Genomic DNA, 11,047 nt, shown 5'->3' with positions numbered 1-11,047 from the left:
CTAGTCATTGTGATGTCGTTCAAAAAAGTTCTCCAAAAATAAAACATTGTCCCATGTCAAGTCACAGAATTAGAAAGGGGCGGGGGGTCACAAAGAAAGTAGGGCTTGGAGTAAAAATACTGGCAGGCGCTTTCATATCAGAGCAATTGCCTTATTTCAGGGATGTGTGTCCTGCAGAAGTTGAAGAATTCCACAAATCATAAATGGTTGAAGGCTACATGGAAAGAAAAAAAAGAGGGGAATGACAAAATAAAACAAAACAAACAAAAAATATACATTTGACCAACCTTAAACTGTTTCAGAAACAATATATTGGTGTAAAATCTTACCTCTTAACCCATCAATCATGACAGGATGCAAAATAAAGACATTTGTCATATATTCCTGTTTCGGGAAATTCTCACATCAGTTCTATTATTCTTTGTACCTATTTGTCAATTACATTTTGTGTCTCAAGTTTAATGTGTATTTACAAACAAACAAACAAAAAAAAACACGTTTGTCATCTGAGAAAACGCGTTTTCTCCTACACGTACAAGAGGTCCTTGAACTAGCCTAAAATGTTTGACGATATTGCCTGTAGTTGTTATATTTAGATAAACATTATCTGCAAGTTTTAGAGGAAATATGTTGGTTTTCTTAACTGTTATTATGTTTCATTTTATTTTGTCTTGTTTGTTTGTTTGTTTGTTTTTACATTTCTTGCTGGTTTCTGAGAAACCTCCAAGTTGGCGTGAGAAGTGCGTCACAATGGCGACGTCTTCCGTTAGCAAAGGTAAAGATGACTTCCTTCTCTTCCTCTTCGTTACCGGCGGACATCGACGTACACGTCCTCAGCAGCTCGGAGGTGGACGGCCTCCTCTCTCAAGAGCTTCTCTCGACAGAATGGTGAGTCAACATTGACCAACTTCGCCTCAAGAAAGTTTTTGGTCGCTCATTGACAGTTAGAGGCGCTAGCTGACTTTACTGCGTTGAAGTGTTGTTTGCTAATATTTTGCTTTTATCTTTTACCTTTATTTAATTTTCTAGACGTGGTCCACGTCATTAGACAACTTTGCTATCATGGCAACAGAAATTTCACATAGTCAATTTAGCAAAATATTAATTGTTTGACTTTTTTTTGAGGGGGGGGGGGGTTTGTTCTGATACCACTGGGTTGTCATTAAGTGACATTATTTTCTTTCGTTTAGTTTATTCCTCCTGCATAGATAATATTGCTAATACTCAGTGCTTCACGTTCGTCCAACTGAATTTAAGCCTTATTTGAATAGGCAACATGAGTTTGATTTAAACTCACAACTGTATTAAATATGTTTTGTTTGTCTCATCTGCTGTAAGTGGCTTTTGTGTGGTCTTTTGACTGTGAACTGTAACGATTAAGGGAGCAAGCAAGGGAGAAACTAAACAAAATGAATGTTCTGTAATATTTAAACAACAGAAAACTCCTCCACCCATCTCCCCCGTCCCATATACACAAATACTGCTAAAAATATTGATTGTACTACCTGGATTTGATCCGTTTATTTATTTGAGAAGAAACACTGTTTTGATCCACTGGTGGAGACTGCAAAATCAAAAATCATTTTTAATGTAAATAGATAAATTATCAATGAATGTTACATTTTTGCAGTGTCAGAATGTTCCTCCATGTGATAATGAGCTGCTCTCCTCTTGGTATTTGTGTCAACTGATGGAGAGGAACGTAATAAACACACACACACACACACACACACACACCATAACTCCAGTTTGTACTGTTTTTTTAAAAAAAAAAATTAATTTGACGAAAGAGAAACCCATCATAATATTGGGAAAGTTCAAGTTTTGTACATAAAATCAATTCTGTGTTTCCATTAAACCCTTGACACGCACTCTAACTCCTCTAGATTAAAGTATAACTTTTTGAATGTCAAAACAGATGTCGTTAAATTGTTACTTGTTTCAACGGTTTTGTGTGGTTCTGTTGATAGAAGAAGTACAAATGTTTGTTTTTTTTTTTTTTCCTAATTCAACAGGATAACTGGACAATATATTTTACCCCAGAAATCAGCTGTTGAGCCATTTGTATTTTTTTCTTTCCGGTAGTTGGCCACTAGATGGTGCCAGCTGACCTCTGTATATTCAACCAGCTTTGTTGTCTGCAACTTTTCTACATTTAGAACTGATGCAGATTTAAGCGCAACTTAGCCACAGAACATTTTAGACTTAAGAAAGCGTTGGCAGAAATTGAAATGAATGGCATCAGTTTCATTACAGCCTGGATGGTGTATGAATGTTCTTGTTGTGTTCTTCTTTTTGCTGTTCTCATGCCAGAGCTTGAACGAAAGTCCACCCTCTTCATCTCTGTTAAATCAGACTGAAGCAGCTCGGCCTATTTGCTATTATCTCTGCTTCAAATAGGACTAAACTTGTTTTAAAATCGAGTTCATACGAATTCTTTTAAAAAATGTCGCATGAAAAAATGAGGTTTTGAAAATATTTGCAGTGTTTGATTTGCGCCATTGCCTTTGATTCTTGATTTTTCTTCCTGTACATGATCACTAGTAGATGGAGCCAGCTGATCTTGTTCTTTTAATCTCTGCCAGAACTGGATGGCTTAATGGATGGATGATAGAAGAAAAAACGGGAACATGTAGGTGGAGAATTTGTTTTGCAGTGTAAATACAGTCATTGTTATCGCATGTGCTCAACTTAAATAAGAATAGACAATTTACCATAATGATAGCCAAACATGAATGCAGTTTGGGTCTTATTTGTTCATGATTTTCAGCTATTACAGCTCAATAATTAGCTTTGTCTGATAATTTAAGTCATTGCTTTCTGTTCATTTCAGAGGAGAGATTCCTGGAGGAGGAGAGGTTTAAGTTGCACTCCTCACTAAATTGGATTGTAATGACTGTAAGGGACCAGTAGATGGGGCCAGCTGACCTCTGTAATAATTTACAGAGGGCTCTTATTCCTGCCTAAGTATGCACAATGCAACTGTTACTTTTTACGGTTGGTGTGGCTACTTAAGTTTTTTGTTGTTGTTAATGAAGCCATTGCGAAATAGATTTGTCTTTCATCTGTAAGTTTATTGTTAGTTTCCCAGGGTAGAATGAGCCAACAGTGGGAAAACAACATAACTGCAACCAAACTCTGAACTGGTGTGTGTCTGAACTTATTTCCTAAGATGATGTTAGTCCCTGAGTGAAGATATTGAAGTAAAGGCCTGATGACTTGTGAGTTACGGTCAGATTTGCTGTGTAAGAGTCAGTAAAACTCCATTGGTGGTGCTGCCAAACATCAATGCTCATCTTTTTGTTTTCTAGTTCATTTATTTATGGAATGCATCCAAAAACAACACGTTTTTAACGAATGCATTATAGAGACAGTGATTTGTAAGCAAAAAAAAAAAAAAAAAGCACAAGTATGTCAGTCAAAAGAAAACGTGGCATGTATTTCAAGAGCATTCGCCGCAGCACTGCATCGTGAAAAATGTTGGCCAATTTAAGAAAAAAAAAGTGCCACACCTAACAGATGTACTTGAGGTTGTGAGGTGAGGGAAAACGCTGCTCCACCTTTGAACACTCTTTCCTCACCTCAAAGGCGTTTCTTTTAGCCCGGGCCGAGGTTTGTAGCTAACTCTGGGGCTAACCGCTCTCACAAGAAGCCTTTAGCCTTAGCCCTTTGCTAGGTTGTATGTGGTAATTAAATATTTCTGCTTTTAGAGATTTCCCAAATGTTATTGAATCAAATTTGAGTCGAAAAGCAAGTTTCAAGTCAAGTTTCGTGAGACTCGAAACAATTTAGCCAACAGTTTTACAGCTGAAACAGTAAGAGCCAAGTAGGCCACAGCCTGAAGGACTACTGTTCATCCTCCGCTAACTTGAATATAGATAATTAATTTTAGTTCTCATAACTGCTCGCATGTTGGTGGACCAAATAGATGCAATTGACAGTGACATATTTGATTGGCATCAAATGTGATACTGCTCCAGCAACAGGTGGTCATACTTACTGGTCATGTGACAATTATAGCTTAGATGTCAATCAAGTGAAGAGATGCAAAGTATGTTGTTGTCTGCCAACTCAAGCTGGATCCTTGATGACGAGCACTGGGCTCGCATTGATTTTTCAAGCTAAAACGTTTCTGCTGGTTCACATACTGAGAGCTATCATGTAGGATGAGTTTTCTACTTGTATGAAACATTTAAAATATTTAGAAAAACACATAACCCTAGAGGCTTGGGCCAGGTGGGGAGACCATTACCAGGTCTAGCAGTGCACCAGTGTACAGCGTGTGTCTGGGGGAATTTCTGGAAGCTTTTGGCTCTCCAGGATTTGACATCCTCAGTGTAAAGAGTCGGGTCACATTACAGTGGGAGGTACAACTGGGTATCGTCAGCAATGTAGGAAACATTGGTAGTAATTATTTTTGAATGGATAGACCTTTTTTATCAGTGGGTGTACAGTTGCACATTTAAAGTAAGATATTGATCAGGCAGCTATCAATTACTGATCAAACACAAGCTCCAGTAATGTCCAGCACTTCCTGTACAAGTCGTGAGGGAATCATGTCAGAGTGACTTGTGTACTAGGTTTCATATCTGAGATAATATATCAAAGAGAACTGTAATCTTAGGAGTTTAACTCTGATCGATTGTAGTGGAGGTGGAGATTTGGGAAGTATTACCTCTTGTGACTGCTGTTATCATTGCTACTGTGTTTCTGATGTTAAATAAGACTTTCAGTTAGGGCAGTGCAGTGTTGTATCATTCACCGTATCTTGTTACTCGTCCTCCAAATCATGTCACTGCAGATAGGCTTTTACTATTTGAACTTCTTTTTTTTTTTTTTGGCAAGTTTACTGGGTCCTGTGAGTGCTGATGTTGGAATTTTGGGCTGGAAATTTGATTTATGAATCAAATTTGTTTGATGATTTGTAACCTTTTTAAATAATTGACAATGGTCAGGATTTAGCATTAATTTCTTTGGTTTTAATGTTTGAATTTGCATGGCTCCCAAAACAGGCTGCTAAGGTGTTGTTTTATTATATTATTTTATTGCATATATTACCAAACAGTTTTAAACCTGTGTTGCCCACCAAAAATTACATGGTAGATAAGGTTTATTTGTTGGGGAGGAAAAACTGAGGAGGGAACATAAAGAACATGCAGACTGACCCATCTTGTGCATTTATTCTAATTAATCGCTGTGCTGACATTTGGTTTGTGACTGATTAAAATAAATTTGGCCCAATGAAATATGAAAAACAATGATGTATAATCATTGTTCTTGTTTTAAGTCAGTATGTCCATGTCCTTGGACTCTCCATCTTTGTGACAGAGAGGGGAAGGAGAAGAAGGTTCAGCCTGCTGCCCTGCTGCGTGTTACTCAAACTGGGACAAGCTGAGGCTGCGGGGTCCCTGGAAAGATAATGCTGCAGCGGAGCTCCTCGAGATGTCCTTTCACATATGAAGCCCTCGTATGGGGAAAGTAGAGGAGAGGGGAACTGCCTTAAAGACAGAAAATTTGGCCTTGCTGCTGCAGGGAGAGAAGCTGGTTAGGGATCAGGTTTTGAAGTTCACTCCTGCGTATGGTCTGCTGTAATATTTTCAGTATATGTAAAATATACAAAATGTCTCCTGCAAAAATAGTAACTGCAATATTCTGGTTTAAAGCTGTTAATTCATCAAGAGCTGTGCAGAGAAGTAAATCAAATTTAAAGATACCCCACAAAAACACCCCTCCATCTATTTGCCTTTTGAAATAAATGAAACATACAGTCAGGTATTTTATTTTTTAGAAAAAAAAAAGGAAAATGTGTGTCTTTTTTGGCTGCTTGTGTTGTCTCTCATCTCTCTCTTGTAATCACTGTGCTGGCGTTTGCCTGCTGCTCCTGTGTTTGCACTATCCTGGAATTTCAGCTTTCTTTGTATTCTTGTTTTCCAAAGGATGGCGCGCAGCTTCAGTCACCTCATAATACACACGTGTGCCAACACACTCACTGCCAAATCAGTGTGTATTTATGATATGAACAGTAATAGGTCAACATATCTGCAAAAACCCCAACAATTTAAAGATTGAAATTCTTTTTTGGGGGGGGGGGGGGCCTAAAACGTTTGTTTTTTTGAAGCTGTGACTCTTTAAGTCTAAAGAGCAGATAATATTGTTTCATGTCAGCGGCATCCCTTTTCATTCTTCTCTCAAATCTTTTCCAGACCTATTTTATTATCCCGTCATTTGAAACTGGAGCTTTTTTAAACAGTTTTCTTCCGATCATCCAGCTTCCTGCAGTCTTCCTCCTGTGACAAAGAGCTTTCCCAGATTTCTCCAGCTTTCTGTCTTCCACTGCTTTCAAATCAATCTGGGATTAGGCTTCATTACATGCCTACCCCTTTGAGACGCTTTATTTCAATGAATTAGTCGAGTGAATGAATAGAACTGCAACAGAACGGTATTTTGTACCAGCCACATAAATTATGCATAGCCTGTGGAAATCAACCAGCCTTGATCATCTTTTTTTTTTTTTTTTTTTTTTTTACAGTTTGAATTCGGAGTGAGAGAAATTGTTAATTGCCAAGCTTGTCACATATAATCTTTGCTGTGTTTGATGTACAATAGGGATGTGGTCTATATGTTGCTTATTTATTTATGTGCCGATGGAGATGCTGTTTGTGGTGAAAAGGAGACCTAGATAAAATGTTTGTTTTTTTTAATGTTTTAGACTACATGGTTATTGCTAGAATCATGTCAAGCTTAACAATTAAGAAAATTCATTTCACAAACTGCAGACACTTAATGCGTTTAGCCTTGATAATCTGTGTTGTGACTTTATATGTATAAATCCTATTTCTTTTCATGTATATTGTTGTTCTCTTTATATGTCGCAATGTATTCAAAGCTTGTTGCAGTAGTAGAGAACTACAACGTAATTGTTGAAAATATTTGAAATGTGCATCATGGAGTAGTTACACCTTTTTTTTAAAATGCTTTAAAAAAAAATAAAAACAGCAACAAAAAAACTTCATTTCCGTTTTGGAAGTTACGGGGCCCCAGAGTGGCCAAAGAAGTTAAACAAGCAAAAAAAAAAAGGCCACAAAATATGACTTGTTCCTGCAATTTGATTAATTTTTTGCTGTAATATGTTACTTGATCACATCCTTTGATTAATATGAGGCCATGACACACAACTTGTTCCCACAATTCAATTAATTTGTGCCCATGACATATGATTTGTTACCACAATTTGATTAATTTGTGATCCTAACAATTTAACTTTTCCTCACAGTCTGATTAATATATGGAGACGAGATAGGATTTGTTCCTACGCATTGATTAATTTGTGAGAACAGGTTTAATCTTGTGACCACAAATTAATCAAAGTGCCGAAACAATTAATATACATCATTAAAGAAGGCGATGTGCACGGTGTAAATGGGTTGTAATAGAGGCTGACCATATGTATGTCGTGTTCATGACAGTGATATGGATGTGTTGAAGCCCATTTTCTCTACATGGTAACAATCAAATATATACAAATTCTGAAGTTACTGATTAAAGCATTGAAAGGTTGAAGTGGGATGAAAAGTGCTGCATAGATCGTCTCTGTGTGCATATGAATCCAGTGAATCCAAGAGTTTGAGATATGAAAAAAAATGCAATTTGAATGCAAAAAATTTGAATACGGCAGTATTTAAAAAAGGCATCCTAGCCTCAGGAGGGTTTTATAATACAGGCTAGGACTTATGGGTCGACCCCCCCCACCCGTTTGGATTGTAGGACAAATGGTCAAGTCAGATTTCAGTAAACAACAGGCTGATCAAGAGGCTGGATGGTGTGCTTTGTCTAAACAGTGCGCTGAAGTCCTGTGACTAAATGTAAATTATCATCTGGCTTGGAGGCTTCTTCAATAATTTAATCCTGAGCTCCTCTGCCCTTGAAGTGAGTAAAAAATCAAGGATGTGAGAAACTTATATTGTGTTTAACCATATTCTGGGTGCAAGCGCTCAGACAGACAGATCCTTGGTGCTGGAGCTACACTCGTCGCTGTGACCAATCGATTAGTATGACATGCCCAGCCGTGTCCTACAGCGAGGGGCTACAATGTTAGATTAAATGCCGGCTAGATGCTCATCAGGAGAAAAATCAATGGTTGTTGTTAAGGGCGAATAGTGTCCGGGGGGGTTGGGGAGGGAGGACTGTAGAGTCACTTTACATGGTGTGTCCTGAGCCGTTTACGCTGTGGCGCCTGTTTGTATTGACCTGGATAGGAAGCCTGGCTAAGGGGGAGGAGAAAGAGAATTTGTCACCAGAGCTCTCCTCCTCTCTAAAGTACCCATTCACTCACACTGACTTTGGATGTCTTAATGATCATACAGCTTAAATCTGTTTGCACAAATTTGCAACCTCTATATTCTGATTAAATCGAACACATCACATTTGCTCAAAGTACTTTCTTTTTTTCCCCCATGGAGCAAATGTGCTTCATGTAGAGTTGTGGGAGTGACATGCTGAGGTCGTCTGCTATCATTCTGATCAGTGGAAACAATGTTCTCACTGTCGGTGTGAAGCAGTGTATTAGAAAGTTATAGTGTGATTTCGAAATATCTTCTTCATTGTTAACTTCAGTTCATTCATGTGGTAGGAGAGAAAACATTATTTTCATTTTTTTTAAATTCTTTTGGAAGAGGGTTTGCAGGTGGTATTTTTTTTTTTTAAATTGATAAAATTTAACTACTTTTATTTTGTTTCTGACTGCCTCACTGACTGACTGAATTCTGAGAACACTGTCATTTGAACAAAGCATTCAGTGTCAGTTGCCCGCTGCCTTTTGAAATGATGATGAGTAGGCTAACTTATATGTGGCTTGTTAGTCGGTGTGTGCTCACTCTGGAGGTCTCTGTGGCCTGGTAGATCGTGATGTTTTCCTTTCCAACTGATAATTGGTTCATTGCTGCCATTGCTTACCGGATTGTTTGTTTTTTAGCTAAAAACAATAGAGGCTGCTTGTCATTTGTCCATAGGCTCCTGTAGATATTCAACAGTCAATGATTTTTTATTAATTTTTTTTTTTTTGTAAATACATTTCAAATACTCTTACTGTCAGATCAGCAGTTTTTCGGGGGGGGGGGGTGTTACATGCTGATTAAGAGTCACAGGACTGACAATCCACATGGTGACTGCTTGCTTTGGAAATCTCCCAACAGCTTCATTGTGTTACTGATGCAGATGGTAGCTGAAAATTAGAGGGCATTTACTCAGCGAGCAACTTTGATGAAGGGTTGCTCTCGTCTGACTGATTGTTGTGGGAGGTGCAGGAGGCGATCATCGGTTCTAGAGTGATCGCCTGAAAACCTCACAAAGCTCTTTAAATCTCCTGAGTGCAGTTATTTCAGTGTAGCAGATCATTGTTTGAGTCCAGCAGAAGGAGGAAACCAATCAGCGAGGGGCAGGGAGTCGTGCCGCAGAGGCTTTTATTTGCTGTTGACACTCTAAAGGTGAAGGGTTGGAAGAGGAAGAGTTTGGTGCAGTAAGTCACAGAAACTGGCATGTGACATATTTTTCACACTTTGATGTGCTCTTCCTGGTGGGTCATTCAGATCCATCCAAATTTAAAGGACATTGTGAACTCTGAGGCTTTGTCACTTGACGCCACAGTAGTGAGGCGGCCTATTTTGACTTGGAGCACGAAATTGAAATGATCTCCACCGTGAGCAGCTAAAGCATAATAGATAAATACTTTATTGCATCAGTAATTATCCAGTAAGGTGCAGAAATGGACTGTTCTTCAATTTTACTTTAAGTATTTTTTGAAAGCACTTTTGTACTTCAACTTTAGTAAGGCTTTGAATGCAGCACCTTCACTTGTCTGCTGGTGGCTATACTGAACTGCCTGTTCTGGATGTTCTCTCAATGTCAAAGGTCAGTGTTTCAGCCCTGTTTGTTCTTCCTTCCCCTGAAGCCGGCTGAAGTGACCAAAATGAGTCTTCACCTACAAAGTACTCAAAGTACTGATGGAAGAAAATGGATCAGTAACTTTGTAGGTTAGATGCAGATCCTGTGTGACCTACAGACACCAGTGGGACAACTCATTCTTTCTAAATTTACACACACGCGCGCGCACACACACATACTTAATAAGATGCACTTTCCATTTGATGGGGCAGTTGTAATGTTCATTGCATAGTGGATGGAGTTTGGACTGTGTGTATCCTTTGATTAGAAACAATCATTTGCAAAGCACTTTTGTTTTTGTGGTATTTTTTTCATCATTAGTGCCTCTAATGCTAGTAAATGCCCCTTGAATTGTACTAAACCCCAATAAACTGAGTGACATTTATGGTGTGTGAGGATGGTCTCCTGCAGTTGCAGTGTTTTGTGTACACAAGTCATTTGTAGTTGCTGGACTAGTACTGCCTGTCATAATATTGTGTCATTTTAGTAGACACAGCTAGCTGAGAGCACTAATTAGGTTGCATTTAAACAAAATAAACAGGAAAAAAATTAATTGTACAATGTTGAAGCTTACCGTGTGCCCAGAACTGCACGTACAGCCTGTCTTCAGTCATCGCTTTGAACATATTTATTTTTGCAATCATTTAAAACTTTTTTCTTCAAAATTCATTGAAATTTTTCCCATATTTCACTTGTCGCATTAAACTGTTGTCCACAAAACAAAAGGAACAATCGACTAAACGTCTTTGGAAAGGAAACACTGACAGTATCTGACTGTATTCTGTTTAGGCAAATTTTCCAGGCAAATTAGACTTTAAGATCATCATCTACAAATTAGTTTCATCTGGTTGCTTCATTCTGCTGGAAATAAATGTGCATTATTGTGATGTTTGATCAAGTTTGTTGTCTGAACAATCAATACATTGTTTCCTTCTTGAGTCTCTCCCACAAAATAAGAATCTCTAAGAACAAGGAGAAGAATGGTTCAATGCCCCCATAGGGTTAAGAGCCAGTGACTCCCCACTAGTCAGTTTGAACTGGATTAAAGGTGAAACGTCACAAGTCCAGTTGCCTTCGTTTAAGGCTTAGAAACAAGAAGATGTTTCCC

At 38.3% G+C, this 11,047-nt stretch overlaps 1 protein-coding gene across 2 annotated transcripts in view; it reads left to right on the top strand.

Annotated features, from left to right (window-relative positions):
* The first annotated feature begins 568 nt into the window (after positions 1-568).
* LOC147240599 (teashirt homolog 1-like) overlaps positions 569-11,047 on the top strand; it is a 157,100-nt gene continuing 146,621 nt past the window's right edge. For both annotated transcript variants that reach the window (XM_086192871.1, XM_086192870.1), the window contains exon 1: positions 569-888. The gene's annotated coding sequence lies outside the window, so the exon portion shown is untranslated. The remainder of the gene's footprint in view (positions 889-11,047) is intronic.

This window comes from Aulostomus chinensis, chromosome 22 (genome assembly GCF_037954235.1).
Source record: "Aulostomus chinensis isolate RoL2024-O1b breed Wild chromosome 22, RoL_Achi_v1.0, whole genome shotgun sequence".
Lineage (NCBI taxonomy): Eukaryota > Metazoa > Chordata > Actinopteri > Syngnathiformes > Aulostomidae > Aulostomus > Aulostomus chinensis.
This window is presented reverse-complemented; position numbering and strand designations above follow the sequence as displayed.